The sequence below is a fragment of the Sus scrofa genome, chromosome 1, assembly GCF_054392235.1.
Source record: "Sus scrofa isolate SSC_HxYL_T2T_F1_AM1 chromosome 1, Sscrofa_HxYL_maternal_Yorkshire_Landrace_v2.0, whole genome shotgun sequence".
Taxonomy (NCBI): Eukaryota; Metazoa; Chordata; class Mammalia; order Artiodactyla; family Suidae; genus Sus; species Sus scrofa.
This window is the reverse complement of record NC_139383.1, coordinates 189,378,731-189,400,181: the sequence shown is the minus strand read 5'-3', so window position 1 is coordinate 189,400,181 and position 21,451 is coordinate 189,378,731. Positions and strand designations below refer to the sequence as shown.

At 36.7% G+C, this 21,451-nt stretch overlaps 2 long non-coding RNA genes across 5 annotated transcripts in view; one reads left to right on the top strand and one right to left on the bottom strand.

The window, feature by feature from the left end:
- Positions 1-14,866, top strand: part of LOC110262098 (uncharacterized) — a 286,132-nt gene extending 271,266 nt beyond the window's left edge. Inside the window, exon 4 of the long non-coding RNA XR_014841505.1 lies at positions 10,278-14,866. This is a non-coding gene — a long non-coding RNA (uncharacterized LOC110262098). The remainder of the gene's footprint in view (positions 1-10,277) is intronic.
- LOC146406913 (uncharacterized) overlaps positions 1-21,451 on the bottom strand; it is a 709,993-nt gene that overhangs the window by 176,372 nt on the left and 512,170 nt on the right. The window lies entirely within an intron of this gene.

The window sequence follows — 21,451 nt, the reverse complement described above, 5'->3', positions numbered from 1 at the left end:
TTATTGTTCCCATGTTCACTGGAATAGAACTTTTAATTTCCTTTATATTCACAACTTGGCTAACTATTTGGTACAAAAGGCTTAGTTTTGGGTCTGTCTCAGCTTTCAACATACCTTCCTTACTGAGCTTAATCATTTCTAGCTTCTCATTTAAAGTGAAAGAATTGCAACTCTTCCTTTCATTTAAACCCCCATTGTAGGGTTACTAATTGGCCTAATTTCAATATTGTTGTGTCTCAGTGAATAGGGAGACCTGAGGGAACAGAATGGGCAATTGGTAGAAGAGCCAGAACACACACAACATTTATAAGTTTGTCATCTTATATGAGTTGTGCTTTGTGGTACACCAAAACAATTACAATAGTAACATCAAAGATCACTGATGACAGATCACCAAAACAAATATAATAATAATTAAAAAGTTTAAAGTGCTATGAGAATCACCAAAATGTGACACATTTAATATTAAATTGTGTATTTAATAGCTAATAAATTATGAAAAGTTTTGTAGTTAAGAATGATGGTTAAATGAGACTGAACCTATGCTTTATGTGGTATGCAATTAAATAGTATTCATGTTGTGCTCAGTGAGATATTTTCAAATAATTCTGTACTTTAATGTCTAAAATAAAAGGTGTTAACCCACAACTTTCCTAACTATGGTGGCTCTTCCTAGCATTAATGGCTCTAAGCGAGCCATTGGTGACTAAGTTACAGACCACTCAGACCCAACTTACAACATAAAGAGGAAAAAGGCAGGTTCACTTCAAGTTTTCTAAAGAAACATTTTAGAAATTTTGCCTTTTTTTTTTTTTTAAAGGGCTGCACCTGCAGCATACGGAAGTTCCCAGGCTAGGGATCGAATCAGAGCTACAGCAGCCAGGCTACATCACAGCCACGGCAATGCAGGATCCAAGCCGGATCTGTGACCCACACCACAGCTCACAGCAATGCCAGATCTTTAACCCATTGAGTGAGGCCAGGGATCCAACCTGCATCCTCGTGGACCCTAGCTGGGTATGTTAATCACTGAGCCACAAAGGGAACTTCCCATTTTGGAAATTTTAATATAAAATATTTTACCCCTATGTTCCTTTTAAAGCAGAGCTATCATAATTATGAAAATTTTCACAGATATATTAAGCAATAAAATTTGCTTCATGTCTATTTTTCTACATACAAGAAGAGAGATATACAGCATGGTTTCTTTTGTGTGATTATAATACTTCAAAAATATTATCAATCATTTTCTGATGAACCATTATTCTAAATGACAGGTAATAAAACACATACAATATTACTTGTGTCTATTTTTGTTTTCTCCCAAGAAATTTACCAACATTTGTGGCACTTAAACTAGATTATGTGTTACAAACTAGATTTATAATTTTTAATATGTAAAATAAAATAGGAATCATATCCATGGTGAATAAATACTACTTTCTAAATATCAAAAGACAAATTACATACATATTGGCAATATCTATTTTAATCATTAAACAAAGAAACTAAAGTACATAAGGTGATACAGTATAATTTTAATATAATCTATGTGTAGGTCATTAAGTTAACATAAAAAAACTTTTTTGACAAAGTATAATCTAATTCTGATAACAATAAATGTAATAAGCTTTGCTACTAGAAACATGAATTAAAGATCTCTCCTCAATCAAAATCATAAAAAAGTAGGATATTTGAGCTTTAAGTACTTAGAACAAAGCAATTCTCATGGGAGAAAAGTACATGGCATTCAATCTTTCCATAGAACACCCAGATGAAAAGTTAAAATATATCATCCTACCAGATATTTCTATTTCTACCAAAAATAAAAAAGAGGAAAGAAATAATAATTAATTTTGAGTAAATTAAATTCAGTGTATCTCACCATATTTTTTTTCTTCTTTTTCAGCCACACCCATAACATATTGGAAGTTCTCGGGCCATGGATCAAATCCAAGCCACAACTGCAACCTACCGGCAATGCTGGAACCCGTAATGTCGCAGAGACAATGCTGGATCCTTAACCCCCTGCACCACAGCAGGAACTCCTCATAGTTTTATTTAGGAGGATTATGGCTGGAGTTAGCTGGAGAGTAGCAGTGGCTCCAAAACACCATGTTATGACTACTATAGGACCCTGATTAAAGTGACTTTCTCAATCATCTAGTTATTCCACAAATGACAGAAATAATGGCAGCTACCCTTCTTAGAGAATGTTTACCATATTCTAGGAAATATGCTAAGTGCTCACAATATATTATCTCAGATAATCTCCACCTAGATAGTATGCTCCACAAGGGCAGGTGTTTGATGTTCTCCTGTGTGTTTGGGAGTGTCTTTAACACCTAAAGAATGTCTTAAATATAGTAGGATCTCAATAAATATTTCTGAATAGACAAATGAATGAATCCAGATAACAAAATTACCAAAGTACTACTAATATAATTCTTATTTTAAAGACACAGAAACAAGAAGATTTGCAAGCCAACTTTTCTTAATCACACTGCCAGTGAATGTGAAAGCTGGGATTCAAAATTAGGGCTGCCTTCCCTCACAGTGAACCAGTAAGCCATACTTATTCTATTGAAAATATAATGGTATGTTTTACTCTGTTTCAACTTCAGTACAGCAATATATAGAAGACTGATTTTAATTCAGATCGGGCACTTGATTTTTGCATAGAATTTTCTATTTGAGGAAAAAGGGAACTATATCAAATCCGTTTTCTGATGGTCATAGTATTTGATAAACGTCTTGTTAAATGAGAAGATAAATGATACAATCTGGATTCTTATATTTCCACTGATATTCCATGGAGTCACCTCTCAATTTCAATTGATAGTATTTTCCATTTATGATAAGGATAAAAAATAAGAGAAATTCAGAGAGGGTAGGAAAACAAAACATATTCCTTTGATGTTCTCAAGTATAGTCAAGAGTTTAGAGTTTCTGGTCTAGTGCAGTTAATATGTCTAATGCAAGTACAAGTAAACTCACATTTACCCGCCGATGAGGAGAGGTCCATTCATCCCCTAACATCCCTCCCCTCAGTGTGTGAAGCCACCAGACAGCTGCCTGTGATTCCCACCTGCCTGTACTGCCTATTTATAAATGAAGCAGGACTAGACCTGTTGCTCTTAGCCAGGAGTTCTCAAGTGCTCTTTTCAGGATGGGTTACTCAGGAACAGGGCTCTTGTCCACTGCCTTCTCTAACTGTATTTATGATTTTTTGATTACCCTTCTTGATTCATTATCACACTTAATGCCTCCTGGACACCAGAGACTGTTACTCCTGCTGAAGCCCAGGAACTGAACTGAAATATGGCCTTTATTGTGCCACTTGTTCTCACACTTCCCAGGACCCTACTTTTTATACTGCCACTGGTTCAGGCTCTGGTTAACTGTCCAGAACAACTGTGTTTCCTCAGGAACTAGTAGAAAACACTCCTTTCTTCAGTATTCCTTTTAGTGTAGGATACTCCATGACTAATGTCCATGTGCCAAGTGCTGTAAAATTTCTATTTCCTCAGGTAACAAGTTCCCTGAGGTCTGTGGCAGGGTTACTACATATAGCCAGACCATTAAAACTATCATATATTCATTCCCTTCTTTTTTCATAGCAGAAAACTTTTTAATCACTTTATACATTGCCAAAAACTAAAATACTACACTTCTCTGACGTCCTTTCTTTGTTTTCTGCTTGTTTTTAGGGCTGCACTTATGGCATATGGAAGTTCCCAGACTAGGGGTTGAATCAAAGCTGCAGCTGCCAGCCTAAATCACAGCCTATGCCACACCAGATCTCAGTCATATCTGCGACCTATACCACAGCTCATGGCAACGCTGTATCCTTAACCGACTGAGTGAAGCCAGGGATCAAACCTGCATCCTCATGGATACTAGGTGGGTTCATTACCACTGAGCCACTACAGGATCTCCTCTGACATCCTTGTAAGTGTGATCAGATATTTCAGTTCTTATCAATGAGATACATGCAGAGAAATTTGTGAGAATTCTTTCTAAAAGAGGGGACTTTCACTTTCTTCCTCATCCTCTTACATACCGAGTAGAATGAAGACATTAAGTATGGAGTCCAAGCAACCATATTAAGCCATTACATCAAAATTACATGTTTGGAAGAACAAAATACACACGCACACATATACACACAAAGTTTCTTGGATCTTTGAAGAAAGTGGACTTTTAGCTATTACATGGACATAGAATCAGAACAAAAAGTTTATGCCCTTATTTTTTGTATAAATAATTGTGATATGTATAGTTACCCCCTTTTTTCTTCCGGTTTTATTGAGATATAATTGACATACAGTACTGGGTAAGTTTGTACCTTTTTACTGTTTTCATTCAATTCCCCCTCTCCTCACCCCCTGCCTCTGGTAACTATAAATCTTTTCTTTTCTGTGAGCTGTGTGTTTTTGAAGTTAATTAACCTATAACACTATATTAGTTCCTATTACACAAGATAATGAATTTGTATTTCTATATATTTCAAAATGATTACCACAATAAGCCTAGTTATGATATGTCACCACGCAAGGATATTACATAGTTACTGACTGTATTCCCTACACTATAATCGTGGCTCATTCGTTTTGCAACTGTAACTTCATATGTATTATGCTGGTAAGTGTTTAAAGACCAATGTTCTTGAAACAAAGAAAAGGAAATGAAGCAACACTCTCTTTCCACAACAGAAAGACAGAGAGAGGGGATGGGGTCTGGGGAAGGAGAAAGGAAGAAAAGAAAGAAGGAAGGAAGGACAAATGAATGAAAGAAAGAACCAAAGAAAGAACCAAGGAAAGAAAGAGAAAGGAAGAGAGAAAGAGAAAATAAAGACACTCCCTGATTGGTAGTTTGCCAGATTCTGTAGTGCAATTACTGCTTTTATAGCAAATTTCCAACTACAAACTCCTTACCACTGGCTCATACAATTCCTGCAGGTTTAACAATCTCCACTTAACCAGCAGGAAGAGGATTTAAAACACATTTTCTTTCTGCAAGGAGGAGTGCAGCTTGTGCAGCCTATAGATTTCTCTGGTAAAAATAAATCCTCTTTTAAAGGCTTTAATTTAATTTTTTAAAGATTTCTTAAAATCATATTTACTGCCCTCCTTAATATCTGAAAATAGCCCCATGTTTAAGTACTTAGTTGTCAATATTTAGTTAACTATTCTTTGTATTTGAGTTGAAGAACATAGGCTCAAGCGTGCATTTGATCAATTATCCTGAGAATCCGCAGCAAGGCAAAGAAGCAAACCTCAGTTTGTATGTGATATTTTGTCAGAGAAATTTGCTCTTTCAGAGATAGAAAACTCAAGAAATCCTGAACCAGCAAAAGTTCTCTTTAAGCAGTAAGCATTCCCATTTATTTAAATCATCAGGTAGGTATTCTGAAGAAATTAAAGGTGGCTTTACAGTCTGTGTACCATTTATAGCCCTCAAGTTCCTAGGTCATTTTTCGCTGAAACCAACCTCAGCCATGTGTTTGTTTCATCCACAGACAGCTGCCCTGATACTCTAGGTAACAGATGTCAATCACATTCTGGGTCAAACCCTAGCAACACTACTTTTTATACCTTAATGCAAATAATTCATAAACTAGTTTCCAAGGAAATTAAGAAAAGAAACAGTCACACAAAAGGAGAGTGTTAAGTGGAAGAAATAACTAATATAATGAGTCTTCATTATTTTTAATATCAACTTGAAGGGATTTTATACATCATAAATACAACCCATGATATAAAGAAATAATCAGAACAAAATAATCACACTAAATAAGAGTATAGTACTTTCTAGTTTTTAGGGCACTAGCACAAAGATTTTCTCATCCTGATTGTCACCATAACTGCAAGATGGAGAGGGGAAAAGTGTCATTTCCATATTGTAATATATACTAATGCCACAATGTATGTGATGGTTCCAATTCTGTTTGAAAGAAAGGTCACAAGTCACATGCTCCATTTCTCTGTGTCAGGGCATGATCAGGGTTTATGAGGCAGTGTTCTTTGTAGAGTTGAATTACTTATCAGAAGCTTTGTTTGAAATTTACTCCTCTAATAACTATTAGAAAATATCTGTCAAAATGTTTGAAAACTTTAGATAGACTCATGGATGTTTTACAATTTACAGAAAGGAGAGGAAATTTTACATAAAATCTTTTAATAAGAGAGCTCTGTATATAATTGATAGCAGTAAAAAAGGTTCGATATACTTTATATAGTGCTATAGACCTTGGCTGCTCTTATGGCTTTATTTCCATTTTCTTCTGTACCATATATCTTTATCATCTATTCCACATTTGATCACAACTCAAGATATTTTTTAGATGATCAGAACAGATTTCTGGGGATAAATGGGCTGCTCAACAGCTGTTACTAAACAATCCACTGTTCATAATTGAATGCTGTCATTTGGTTCATAGTTTCTATTAATATTACAATGTTTTTAAATTAATATAAATAGTGGTATTAAAATGTTTTCCTTTAAAAATATAAAGCATTTATTCCTCTCATGAAATAATTTTGGGAAAAAGCCAATCCCAACTGCTTGACAACTTCAAATGCTTTTTGAGTTTTCTTCAAAAATATAAAATTCTGACTGGAGGGAAGCAGTATTATTCTTACAGAAAGATAAAACTTAATGTGTATACTTTATAAAATAGCACACATGAATGTTTCTTCAAAAGTATCTATTATCTTCCTCTGGAGTATACGTGGAAGAAAATCAAAGCTTTTTCTAGACTTTCTAAAATTTTCAGTTTTTTAAGAATATGCCAAGAAAAGTGAAAATATCCCTGTTTGCATTCACAAAATGAGTATGGGTGCTCAACTGGCAGTACAATCTGTGATTACTAGTTCAAATGTAAAAAGGATACAAGGTTTTGCACAACAAGGAGAAGATGCAGAGGACTAATGAAATGTTTTCCTCTCTCATCTTTCAAAGACAAGTTTTCTTTAAAAGGAAATATTTTGTTGCATTATCTATGTAGTTGTATTAATTTCTGAAGGTATGTGGATAAGTGTGTATTACCCAAATATGAAATGTCTAGCATTGTGCTATAAAAAATGCCTTAGTTTTTGATATCTTTTAGGTCTTACAATGCCACATTAAGCGGCAGTAAACAATGTCAAAAATCATTTCTGCCATACCAATATCACCAAGTATAAGAAAGAAACGTCTCAGAGCCAAGAGGCCAGTTTCCATTTTGAATAGATTACAGATTAATCAATGATTATTAAATAAAAAATAAGGAGTTCCCGTCGTGGCTCAGTGGTTAACGAATCTGACTAGGAACCATGAGGTTGTGGGTTCAATCCCTGGCCTCACTCAGTGGGTTAAGGATCTGGCGTTTGCTGTGAGCTGTGGTGTAGGTCACAGACTCAGCTCAGATCCCACGTTGCTGTGGCTGTGGTGTAGGCTGGCAGCTACAGTGCCAATTAGACCCCTAGCCTGGGAACCTTCAGATGCCACGGGTGTGGCCCTGGAAAAGACAAAAAAAAAAGTGTAAATAAACAATAAAAGGACTCCTGGAAGTTGGCCAGTATATTTTCTTCATCAGCATAACCCATTCTTTCTGAAATCACTGCATCAGAACCGTGAAGGAAACAATGCATGAAGAATCGTCATTAAATTGTCAAGAATCTCAGCACTTGAGTCTGATTTTCAATGTGTTATGGTTAAAATTCCCTTTTCTACTTGCAACTGGAGGAAAGTGTCTTGTAAACCAAGGAGTGAGGGAAAAATGATGAATCCCATTTTCTAGAGCTATTAGTCTTGAAATGATTTCCACTGCTGCTTCCAAAATCTAAAAATGCACCCAAAGATTAGAAATTTCAGATATTAGTCTTTGATTCTATGCAAAAGGTTTCAAGGCTTGAATTAAAAGGATTTTATCTGCAAGCCAAAAGCCACATTTTGGAACATCAAATGGCCCAAAACTAATTCTGATCTTTTTATGGATGCGTGAACTATCATTATGGGATTTCTACCAGTTAATTCAAGAAGAGAGTTTACCATACTGCTAAAGATTTAAATATTTTACTTTCATTATAGCATATATATAAGTCTGACAGGGAGCTCTGCAAAAGCATTGCTTGTATCCAAACACATTTTGCAGAGGCCCCAAGAGACTGAGTTTTAGCTCAAATGATCCTGTAAGTTCAAGTCTTTCCCTAGCCCTCGCTCGGATTTTTATGAAAAGTACAATGGAATAATGGAAATTGAAATCTGTTAGTCTATGGAATGGAAAAGTATATGATGCACACATACACACAAATTAGCCCTCTTTAGGGTTTTAGGATTTCTTTTTAATTTTCATTTTCCAAACGTATTTGCTAGTCATTTTCTCCCATCATAATGTAAAAAGATATTTAGATTCTATCATGACCTGTTTCTATCCAATTGCAGAATTCAGAAAAATATGTCCACACTTCTGGTAACATTGCTTGGTCAGAAGAGGGCAAGTTGGGTTTCCCTCTTCAGCTACTCTCATGGGCAGGTCTCTGAGCAGAGCATACACTGCTACAACTGTGTATGGCAAGCTGGCTATCTGTGAGGTGTGCATAAGGATATAGACAAAGACCAAAAGAGAAAAGAATTTAAGAATAGGAGCATGGGACAGTAAAGAAAGTTTTACAGCTTCACTAAGGCTCCATCGACTTGAACAGAGGCTAATTTCAAGTCCTATTTGGAGGAAAGGGCAGCAGTAAGTAGACATGATATTAAAAAGTACATTCTCAGAGATGAAAGATGTCAGCCCTTGGCCTCAGAGGACATGGGGTAATTGCTTCCTCCTTGTGATCGCTTTAGACTTGGGTGAAAGGAGCCTGGGCACTGTGATGAGAGGTGTTCAGAAAATGCTATCTCGAGATTTTTTAGAATAAAACACTTCAATTACTCTCTATTTGGATTTAGAATCCCAACTGTACCTTTAAAAATATACAGCTTCTGGCACTTTTGAGATATTCATCCCCTTGAAAATGTTGGAATGTGTATTCTACAGAAAATATTTGCTGTCAACTACCAACAAAGTCCTTTACAGAGTCACACAATAGTCGCTCTCTCTCTCTCCCAGGTATATATTTATTTAACCTGAAGGCTGATGAAAACAGAGGGAAAGAAAGTTATGTATTTGCCTGAGATCACATAGATGGAAATGAAAAAGCTCAAATTTGAATTAGAAAATCTGTATCTACTGTGTTTGAGAGATGTATTTCACGATTTCACTGAGCCTTATCTCCCCAAATGCCTGCTACAATATATACAGGTGCTCAAATGGCACTGGGAATCTGAGGTCCAACACAGGCACAGATACTGAAGAAACAATAGAGAGTGTTAACAGCCATCATCACCACATGGGGTCAAACCCCAAACCTGTGTGAGCCTGCCTATTCTCTATTCATCCATTCATCCACATGCCTGCACATATACACTGTACATTGTTTGTCTCTTTATTTATAAATATTACACACACATATTCACACATACAGCCTATAAAATTGCCTGCAAGGAAAGGAGTATGTGGACTATTCCAGAAAACATGATAGAGCTCTTGAAATAAAATCATGCCATATTCTGGAAATGTCAAGCATTTCATCTATTTCCCAAGAAAAACACTCAGTGTTTATTTGATTTATAAAATGGAGGTTTGACTCTCCAGCTTACATGATGAGGTTTTTCTCTTTATATGTCAAGACCCCAGTAATCCAGAGAGAGTTCCAAACTCCTTGGAAAGCAATATACATTATAAGTTTCTTCAAAAAGCTGTGCCAGCATGGAGCTGCTTAGTTTTGACTCAGGCTGGAAAACAAATGAAACACTTGCTGTTTTAGTCTTGTTGCCTGTTACTCAAAATATACAGTTGTGAATTACTGAGTATCTAGCAAGGCTTAGGGAAAGAGATCTGTTAGCAGTGAATCACCTGTTATTGGTTTTTACCTATAGGAAGTAAAAACATGCTTGTTTTCTTTTTTTATGGGTACCAGTGGTCTCTTTAATCACTGTCTAGTATAACAACAATCTTATGCCTACTCTTTTCATTATTGCCAAATAAACAAACTCTGGTGCAGTATACTGGTCCAATCACCAGTCCTTTTTCTCTGTAGGTGAAGAATGCTATAGCCATTGCATTAGTGGTTCAATTATATGAGAGAATTCTAAAGACTAAGTAAAAATCAAAATAATATCTCAAAATGTCTTACAGGTATTATTTAATTAATTCACATTCCAAAATTTTCAATCTGTTTCTATTTGTCCAGATACTCTTTCATCTACTTAAAAATCATGTATGAACAACAACAACAACAAAAACAATCAAGTTCAGAGAGAAAAGAAAGCTCTAGGTGTAACCTGCTGAACTATTTCATTACATAAGGTAAAGCAAACTAACTTGCAAGGTAAATTGTTGTTCTAGTAATTTTATCAATCATGAAAGTATGTTGCTTTTTTGATATATCTTGATCTCATTCTCCTCTCATTCTATACCCTATTCTATTTTTTCCCACGTCTGTACCCATTCTGTACTTCTCACATATAATGCCCTGCAAAGTCACCTTATTAGCTAAATGTAGCTAACATTCAATTCTTTGTGGTGTTCTGTACCTGAAGACTGAAAACTTTTTTTTTTTTTTATTTTCCCACTGTACAGCAAGGGAGTCAGGTTATCCTTACATGTATACATTACAATTACAGTTTTTTCCCCCACCCTTTCTTCTGTTGCAACATGAGTATCTAGACAAAGTTCTCAATGCTATTCAGCAGGATCTCCTTGTAAATCTATTCTAGGTTGTGTCTGATAAACCCAAGCTCCCGATCCCTCCCAGTCCCTCCCCCTCCCATCAGGCAACCACAAGTCTCTTCTCCAAGTCCATGATTTTCTTTTCTGAGGAGATGTTCATTTGTGCTGGATATTAGATTCCAGTTATAAGTGATATCATATGGTATTTGTCTTTGTCTTTCTGGCTCATTTCACTCAGGATGAGATTCTCTAGTTCCATCCATGTTGCTGCAAATGGCATTATGTCATCCTTTTTTATGGCTGAGTAGTATTCCATTGTGTATATATACCACCTCTTCCGAATCCAATCATCTGTTGATGGACATTTGGATTGTTTCCATGTCCTGGCTATTGTGAATAGTGCTGCAATGAACATGCGGGTGCATGTGTCTCTTTTAAGTAGAGCTTTGTCCGGATAGATGCCCAAGAGTGGGATTGCAGGGTCATATGGAAGTTCTATGTATAGATTTCTAAGGTATCCCCAAACTGTTCTCCATAGTGGCTGTACCAGTTTACATTCCCACCAGCAGTGCAGGAGGGTTCCCTTTTCTCCACACCCCCTCCAGCACTTGTTATTTGTGGATGTATTAATGATGGCCATTCTGACTGGTGTGAGGTGGTATCTCACGGTAGTTTTGATTTGCATTGCTCTTATAATCAGTGATGTTGAGCATTTTTTCATGTGTTTGTTGGCCATCTGTATATCTTCTTTGGAGAAATGTCTATTCAGGTCTTTTGCCCATTTTTCCATTGATTGATTGGCTTTTTTGCTGTTGGGTTGTATAAGTTGCTTATATATTCTAGAGATTAAGCCCTTGTCAGTTGCATCATTTGAAACTATTTTTTCCCATTCTGAAAGTTGTCTTTTTGTTTTCTTTTGGGTTTCCTTTGCTGTGCAAAAGTTTTCAGTTTGATGAGGTCCCATGGGTTTATTTTTGCTCTAATTTCTATTGCTTTGGGAGACTGCCCTGAGAAAATATTCATGATGTTGATGTCAGAGAGTGTTTTGCCTATGTTTTCTTCTAGGAGTTTGATGGTGTCCTGTCGTATATTTAAGTCTTTCAGCCATTTGGAGTTTATTTTTCTGCAAGGTGTGAGGGTATGTTCTAGTTTCATTGCTTTGCATGCAGCTGTGAAGACTGAAAACATGTTCTTTCCCCCTCACTAAGTACTAGGTCCACATTTAAAAAAAATACACTCTAGGAGTTCCTGTCGTGGCTCAATGGTTAACAAATCCAACTGGGAACCATGAGGTTGCGGGTTTTAGCCCTAGCCTCACTCAGTGGATTGGCAATCCGGCATTGCGGTGAGCTGTGGTGTAGGTGGCAGACATGGCTCAGATGCACAGCGTTGCTGTGACTGTGCTGTAGGCCAGCGGCTACAGCTCCAATTTGACCCCTAGCCTGGGAAACTCCATGTGCTGCAGGTGTGGCCTAAAAAAAAATTAAATTAAATTAAAAATACACTCTAAAGGTATGCTGAACATTGACAGATCAACTATTTTTTTTAATATTATTTATTTTATGATTTATTTTTACATTATTGATTTACAGTGTTCTGTCAATTTCTACTGTACAGCAGTGACCCAGTCATACATACATATATATGTTCTTTTTCTCACATTACCCTCTATAATGTTCCAAGCGACTAGATATAGTTCCCTGTGCTATATAGCATTTTGTAGATTATACAGCATTTTTGGAGATTATATTTCAGAAGGAGAGAAAAAAAATTATCAAATATGTAACTAAAACTGATAACTTCTATGAAAGAAAATGTGGAAGTATTTGATATCAAATAGAAGTTTTAGAGAATAATGAGAAAAATTGGAGCAGTTATCTGAAAGATTAGGACAAGTTGACTATGCCAATGGATAAAAGGCAGGGAAAAGGAGACTAGTGGAGTAGCCTTTGCAAAGCTAATTCCTGAAGCTATAGGAAACATGATGAGCTTGAACAAAGAAAATATACTAATACTGCTAGAAAAATTTAAACAAATTTGTAACCAGGTCAAGATAAGGCTTGAGGAGTAATATGGAACCTTATAGGCCATGTGAAGAGTTTTGATCTTAATTTCAAGAATAAAAGCAAATTATTTTTAAATGTTTGGAGAAGGACATACCTGTGGAGAAGATGATGGATTAACTTTTGGAACATGTTACATCCAAGCTATGATTAAGACATCCAAGTAGAAATGTCAGCTGGACAGTTAGACACTTATCTTTTTAAATTGAGATATAACTGACATGTAACACTATATTAGTTCAGGTATACAATACGATGATTTCATAACATACATATTATAAAATAATCACAATAAGTCTAGTTAACATCAATCACCTCATAGAGTTACCATTTTTTTCTTGTGATGAGAAATTTTAAGATTCTCTTAGTAAATTTCAAGACTATGATATAGCATTATTATTTATAGTTTCCATACCATACATTATATCCCCATAACTCATTTATTTTACAACTGGCAGTTTGTATTTTTTCACAGCATTCCCCATTTTTCTCACTCCCTCAACCTCCTTCCACTCTGGAAAACACCATTTTGTTCTCTGTATCTAAGATGTCAGTTTTTCAGTATCTTTTTTAGATTCCTCATACAAATGAGATCCTATGATGTTTGTCTTTCCCTGGCTGACTTATTTCACTTAGCGTGATGTCCTCAGGGTCCTTCCATGTTGTCTCAAATGATAAGATTTTCATTTTTACGGTGTAATAATATTAAGTTGTGTGTGTGTTTTATGGTACACACAGTTATGTATTTTATCCATTCCTCTCTTGATGGACACTTAGGTTTTTTCCTATCTTGCCTATTATAAATAGCATTGCAATGAACCTGGGTTGCATACATCTGTTTATTGTTTTCTTTACCTTCAGATAAATACCCAAAATTGGGATTGCTATTTCACATGGTAATTCTATTTTTAATTTTTTAAGGAATCTTCATAGTTTTCTGTAGTGGCTGCACCAGTTTACATTCCCACCAACAGGACACAAACATTTTAATTTCTCCATATCCTTGTCAACACTTACTATTTCCTGTCTTTTCCATAATAGCCCGTCTAAGAGGCATAAATTGATATATCTCATTGTGGCTTTGATTTGCATTCTCTTGATTAATGCTTTGAACACCTTTTCATGTACCTGTTAGCCATTTGTATGTCTTCTTCATAAAAGTGTCTATTTACTTCCTCTGCCTGTTAATCAGGTTTTTTTTTCTATTGAGTTCTCTATATATTTTGGGTATTAATCCTTAATAGATATACGATTTCAAATATTTCACTCATGTAGTCCCTCCTCCCCCGTTACCTCTGGCAACAACCAGTCTGTTCTCTGTATCTCTAACTCTGGTTTTGTTTTGTATTTTTTTCTTAGATTACACATATAAGTGAGATCATACATTTTTGTCTTTCCCTCTCTGACTTATTTCTCTTGGCATAATGCCCTCATCCATGTCGTTACTAAAAGCAAGATTTCCTTCTTCTTCATGACTGAAAGAAACTTCTGATTTAAAGGAGAAAAAATTCTTAATCCTTTTTTTGTTAAACGAGAGCATCCAGAATATTCATAATTCATATTTTATGCATTTATAGCTAAAATGAAAAAAAGTAAGATTTTAACTTTCTGAAAAAAAATTTAAATGCTTACACTTTCACATAAACACAGATGTTAACATAGTTGTTTCTTGGCCAAGATCTTATCAAGCAAAGTAAATGATAAGAAAACAAACTCTTAAAATTTTCCTGTTATATTGTAAAGGACAGAGAAATTATTTCTAGTGTCAAAGTATATAAAATATTTTCTTTTAATTAATATTTGTGAAGGAAAAATTATCAGAAAACAAAATATGGGTACACATTTTCTACACATTGCTGCACCGACCAGAGCATGTGGATTAATGCACTGATATTAGAATTGAATAATCTCAATATATGACTTGATAATAGTGTTATGACACAGAACAGGATCTGCTTTTCTCCAGTGGCAAGGAAAATAAATATTTTCTACTTGTCTTTCTGAGATTTTTGTTGTTAGCAGCTTTAAACAAAAGAAAAAAAAAAAAGACAGATGAAAACTGTTCCAAATACAGTGTCAAGTATATAATGTCCTGCTTCTGCTATGTACAGTTCTTCAGCCCAAAGGAGAGGACTTATCTGGAGATCTGCACTGAAAGTCATTTATAGAAATGGTCTAGATGCCAAAGCAGATCTTGGAAAACAGGATAGTGGCGGGGTGGTGGGGGAGGGAAGAACCTAAGACAAATGACCTCTCAATTCTCTATCTAGATTATATACTGAGAGAGTGACAATGCAAAATGTTGCTTGAGCTATCCAACCTATTTCAACTATCTTAGCGGTAAGCTCTTTAGACTATTTGAAAATTATTATGGAGAGGGTTCCTAAGGGACTCAGCAAAAACAGAAGCATCTGCAAGATATTTGAGGCTGTAGGAGACAGAAGCCTGGCATTTATTTTGTAAAAAAAGAATAAACTGAAACCTCAGAGTCCAGAGACAGAAGGGGGAGCTCTTATGCCCTGGAATTACAACTGAGCCCAAGAGGGGAAAAAAAAAGGTGTTATTCTCTCTTGGCAGCAACTCAGCCAATGAAAAGCCATAGACGCTTCATTTATTATGGCCCTCCCAATTTCCTTCCCCCTCTATAAAACCTTTCTCCTTCCCTTGCTGTGGCGGGTACTTACACATGACTTGTCATGGTTATACTTCCTGAATGGCAGTTGGATGTTAATCCTGAATATAGCCATTTTTGCCAGAGAATTAACTGGCAGTCTATTTTTAGGTCAGCATTTTAGTGGCCTGTACAGGGTTCCAGAGAAGAGCCCCTATGACTCAGGGGCTGGTAAATAAATAGGGGCTTTACCAACACTGGGTCCATTGTCACTGCTTTTCTTGCTGACCCTGAAATTTGAAGGTATGTCTTTATCCTGGGTTTGAGCCTATACCCTTTTTGCATTTTAAAGCTCCCCAGGCTTTACTTAGGATTTATTCTAAGGTTTTGTCCTTTCTGGTTAAGGCCATGTTCTGTATGCAGGTACTCATTTGGCATTTTGTTCTGGTTTTAAATCAGTCTATATCCAACTGAACTAGTGCAGCCTTTGTCCCATTACTTTGGGAACAGGGCTATTTTTCTTGAACTTGTTGGCTCAGCTTGGGCCCATTCCTTTGAAAAAAGGACTGCTCTATGGAAAATGGGCTGAAAAGCTGTCAGTCTGGTTCCTCTGGGACCAAGATGCTCCCTTAGAACTGGCTAGTATTAAACCTACAGGTGCTTTTTTTAAAATATATTCCTCAATGAATTTATTACATTTATAGTTGTACAATGATATAGCATTTCTACCCCAAACCCCCATAATCTCCCCACATCTCTCCTTTGGAAACCATAGGTTTTTCAAAGTCTGTGAGTCAGTATTTGTTCTGCAAAAAAGTTTATTGTGTCCTTTTTTCAGATTCCACATGTCAGTGATAGCATTTGATGTTGGTGTCTCATTGTCTGACTGACTTCACTTAGCATGATAATTTCTAGGTCCATCCATGTTGCTAAAAATGCTGGTATTTTGTTCCTTTTAATGGCTGAGTAATATTCCATCATGTATATGTACCACATTTTCTTGATCCACTCCTCTCTCGATGTACATTTAGGTTGTTTCCATGTCTTGGCTACTGAAAATGGTGCTGCAATGAACATTGGAGTACGGGTGTCTCTTCGAGTCATGGTTTTCTCTGAATAGATGCCTAGGAGTGGGATTGGTAAATAGTATTTCTATTTAAGCTATTTGAGCCATTCAAATTGCAAGTTTCTTGAGCTATCTAATCAATTTAAAGTATCTTAGCAGTAAGCTGTTTAGACTATTTGAAAATAATTATTTTACTCTAGAGAAAAACCTTTGAGAAACAATACCCCATTTGTCTAAATATTTTGAAGGTCTCCTCACCCCTGCCCCCCAACCACAGGAACTCTGGTTGATCTTATGTTCAAAATCCATGGTCTTTCCTCATGTGAATTTGTAACTAAAATGGACTGACCTGACCAAAGGAAATTTGGAATATCAATGACCATTATGGAATTTCTGAAATCCTCAAACTTATTTATCTTAACATGAATTTGACCATCCTAGCCCTCAAATTTCCAAAAGTGAATGGGATACCTATCTTTATTAGTATTTTGAGGTTTGCAAACATCATCAGTCATTTAAAATTGCCTCCCTAATGTAAGCTGGTGCAACCACTCTGGAGAACAGTATGGAGGTACCTTAGAAATCTATACATAGAATTACCCTATGACCCAGCAATCCCACTCTTGGGCGTATATCCAGACAAAACTTTTTTTGAAAAAGACACATGCACCTGCATGTTCATTGAAGCTCTATTCACAATAGTCAAGATATGGAAACAACACAAATGTCCATCAACAGATGATTGGATTTGGATTATGTGTATTTATACACAATGGAATACTACTCAGCCATAAGAATGAAATAATGCCATTTGCAGCAACATGGATGGAACTAGAGACTCTCATACTGAATAAAGTAAGTCAGAAAGAAAAAGACAAATATCATATGCTATCACTTATATCTGGAATCTAATATAGAGCACAAATGAACCTTTCCACGGAAAAGAAAACCATGGACTTGGAGAATAGACTTGTGGTTGCCAATGGGGAGGGGAAGGGAGTGGGGTGGTTTGGGAGCTTGGGGTTAATAGATGCAAACTATTGCTTTTGGAATGGATTAGCAATGAGATCCTGCTGTGTAGCCCTAGGAACTCTGTCTAGTCACTTTGATGGAGCATTATAATGTGAGAAAATAGAATGTGTTCATTTATGTGTAACTGGGTCACCATGCTGTACATTGTATTGGGGACATAATTAAAAAATAAGATTATAAAAAAATAAAAAAATAAAATTGCCTCCCTGCAAAATAATATTTTAAGATTAACTGGGATAAACAATTAAAAAAAAAAAAGATGAAGTGGAGTTCCCGTCGTGGTGCAGCAGAAATTAATCTGACTAGATACCATGAGGTTGCAGGTTTGATCCCTGGCCTTGGTCAGTGGGTTAAGGATCCAGCATTGCCATGAGTTGTGGTATAGGTCACAGACATGGCTTTCATTCCATGTTTTTGTGGCCATGGTGTAGGCTGGCAGCTGTAGCTCCAATCTGACCCCTAGCCTGGGAACCTCCATGTGTCCCGAGGGCAGCCTTAAAAAAATCAAAAAAAAAAAAAATAATGAAGTGGCTTCCATGGCCTTATGTTCCTCCTCCTTGGCTCCTTTGTTTCACACAACTCCTCTCATGCCATCTTGTTCCTCTCCCTTGGTTCCTCATGCTCCAGTCCTGCCTCTGGCACCATCTTCCTCCTTCTTCCTTTCTATACCAATTACTTCTTCTCTACACCTGCAGTTCCCCTGCACAGTTGTCGGGTGACCTTCCCTTTTCTTCTGAACTTATCAGAACCTATCCCTTTAAAATTAAGATGTCTAAGGTTCCAGAGGCTATATCTTTAATTTCTTATATTCCCTAACTAAAGCTAACTGTGAGTCATTGTCAACGTTTTTCCCAAAGTAACCAAAGATACTCACAGATCAACCTGGTTTCCCTGACTTGTAAGAGTTCATATGCTTATTAGGGAAGGCCAGGCCCAGCATTTGATAGAAACCACTAATGAGGAAAATCCTGAAAGATCTCTAGAATTACAACTGGGAGACCAGCCTGCTAATTTTGTCATACGATCGGGCTTGATAAATCACTAGGCAACTACATTTCACAATTCCTAGAGCTTTTCCAAACCTGTTTAATTCAGGTTCACACAAAATAATTCAGGTTCACACAAAAGTCTGATGAATCTGTTCATAACAATTACATCTGACCTCAGACTATTTTTAAAGAAAATTCTGGTCTTCCTTTATATGTCAGTTCCACTTGGGTAGCTTTTAACTCTATGTTTATTAATGGGCTGAACTGAGAAAAGAACCAGAATGGGGAGTTCCCGTCATGGCTCAGTGGTTAGGAAACCCAGCTAGCATCCATGAGGATTCAGGGTTCGATCCCTGGACTCACTCAGTGGGTTAAGGATTCAGCCTTGCCATGAGCAGTGGTGTAGGTTGTAGACATGGCTTGGATCCCGTGTTGCTGTGGCTGTGGCATAGACCAGTGGCTACAGTTCTAATTGGACCCCTAGCCTGGGAACCTCTGTGTGCTATGGGTGTGGCCCTAAAAGACAAAAAGACAAAAAAAAAAAAAAAAAAAAAAAAAAGAAGAAGAAGAAGAATGGAATGGGAAGCTATGGCTTCTCCAGATTTAGTCTATTTGGTTTACTAGCTTTCTTGCACTCTAGATGACTCATCTGTAAGAAAGACCACCAAAATTCTTAATATTCAACTCCAGTAAAGAAACCAAAACTCTCCTAGTTTCTACTACTACTGCAAAAAGCCAGGGCATTTGAAAGGGGGTAGTCATAAATGTCCATGCTTTAGACACTTTAGCTCCCTAACCATCTTTTACAATACCCTCCCAATTATCAAAGATGGGTGCTGAAGAACTACAGGGGCTCTCCCCAATTTTCTCTTTTAACTGGCTTGGAGAAACATTTCTCCAGATTGAGGATGAATCATTCCTAGCCAGTCATAATCATTACCCATGCCACACTCTGAGTGCTTGATCCCAGTGCTATAAAGCATCTCCTGCCTTAGAGTTCTACAACAGTTCATATTAAGAGAACAACAGTTCTGTAATGAACCTCAAAAGGTTCCTGTCTCTGAACTTATTCCCTTTTACTTAAGCCCTTTGAGAGGTATATGTCCTTTTCTCCTACCTCCCCTGCCTTCATCTGTTTATTAGCCCAAGACTTTGTAGAGAAGTAGCAAGCCAGAATGTCTTTCTCCCAAAAGGGGGAAATGATTCTAGAATTTGATAGTAATCATCAAAATAACCAAAAGGGTTAATTATATGAGATTTTGAAATCTTTTATTTGCTAAATCTCTGATGATGCTAGAACTGATTCTGAAAACACTGATCATCTGTCCCTATTGAGTCAGTTACCACCCTCCTTTTTGGGCAGCATCTCTAACAGATATTGGTAAAATTCACAAAACACCTTTCATCAAGATTCAAGTAGATATCTCATAACTCCTTTCCAAAATTAATCAGTACTCTATCAATAAAAAAGTCCTCAAGGCATAAAGCCCATAATAAGATTACAGGGCTCAAGTCCTCATTATCTCTTATACTAGTTTCTAAATCTCTAATTTTACTCCTAAGAAAACCTAAGGGATTAGGGTGGAGGTTTATGCAGGATCTCTGATATTATGTTTTTATTACTCATTTGTCATTATTACTATTACTTAACATTCTGTTGTTCCTAACCCTCACTCAATAGTAATATCCATTCCCATTAGAATTAAATTCTTTATTAAAACTGATTTATGCCATGCATTTTTTTTGTTGTTGTTGTTTATTTTTTGACGGCTGAACCCACGGCATATGGAGGTTCCCAGTCTAGGGGTCAAATCAGAGCTGTAGCCACCAGCTTATGCCACAGCCACAGCCATACCAGATCTGAGCCGCTTCTGCAGCCTACACTACAGCTCATGGCAACGCTGGATCCATAACCCACTAAGCAAAGCCAGGGATTGTACCTGCGTTCTCATGGACACTAGTCAGATTTGTTTCTGCTGAGCCATGATGGGAACTCCTGGGCATTCTTTAGTATTCCAGTTGGTGAAGCTATTCAATACCTTTTTTGCCTTCACTTGGAAAGTAAAACAATTCACCTGGACAATAATGCCTCAGGGTTTTATTGAAAGTCCTACTTATTTCTAACAAGTTGTGAAGGCTGATCTGAGGATATAAAATTTCCTAAGGCTTCTAGTTTGTTGTAATATGTGGATGATTTCCTTTTTTGTTCTCTTTCTCAAGCTTCCTCACAGGAAGACAGCATCCACTTGCTAAAGCTTTTAGCCTTCAAGAAATATCAAGTTGCCAAAGAAAAATTTCAGTTTGCCCAAACCCAGGTACAATATTTAGGGCATCTGATACCAGGAATGAAGGGCTGCATCTAGACCCAGGTAGATTTCCTGGTGTCCTAAGTTTCCCAAAACCCAAAACTAAGTGCCAGCTGTGAGGTTATCTTGAGCTAATCAGTTACGGCTAGAACTGGATTCCAAATATCTTCAGATATATCTTACGGCCAAAGCTCTGTATGTTTTACTAAATAATAACAATACCAACCCAATTTCATGGAAAGAACAAGACAACATACTTTTTAAGGCCTTAAAGGAGAATCTGAGGAATCCACTTGCCCTTGGGCATCCCAATTATTAAATTCCCTTTTTCCTTTTTGTATAAAAAAAGGAAAGGGCTGCCTTCTGGATACTCACCCCAAAACATGAGGGCTACCATTGACCCATAGGATATCTAGCAACTTGATCCTGTGGCATGGAGATATCCCCTTTACCTTAGAACAGTTCTGACCACTACCCTTTTGGTTAATGCCGCTGAGAAAACTGTTGTGCGATCCCTTCTGTTTTTCTATCTCATTCAATAGAAGCCCTCCTGAATTCTCATCATACTCAACATTTCTCATTTAGCTGTCTTCCCTCCCCTGAAGTCCTTTTGTTAACTGCTCCTCAC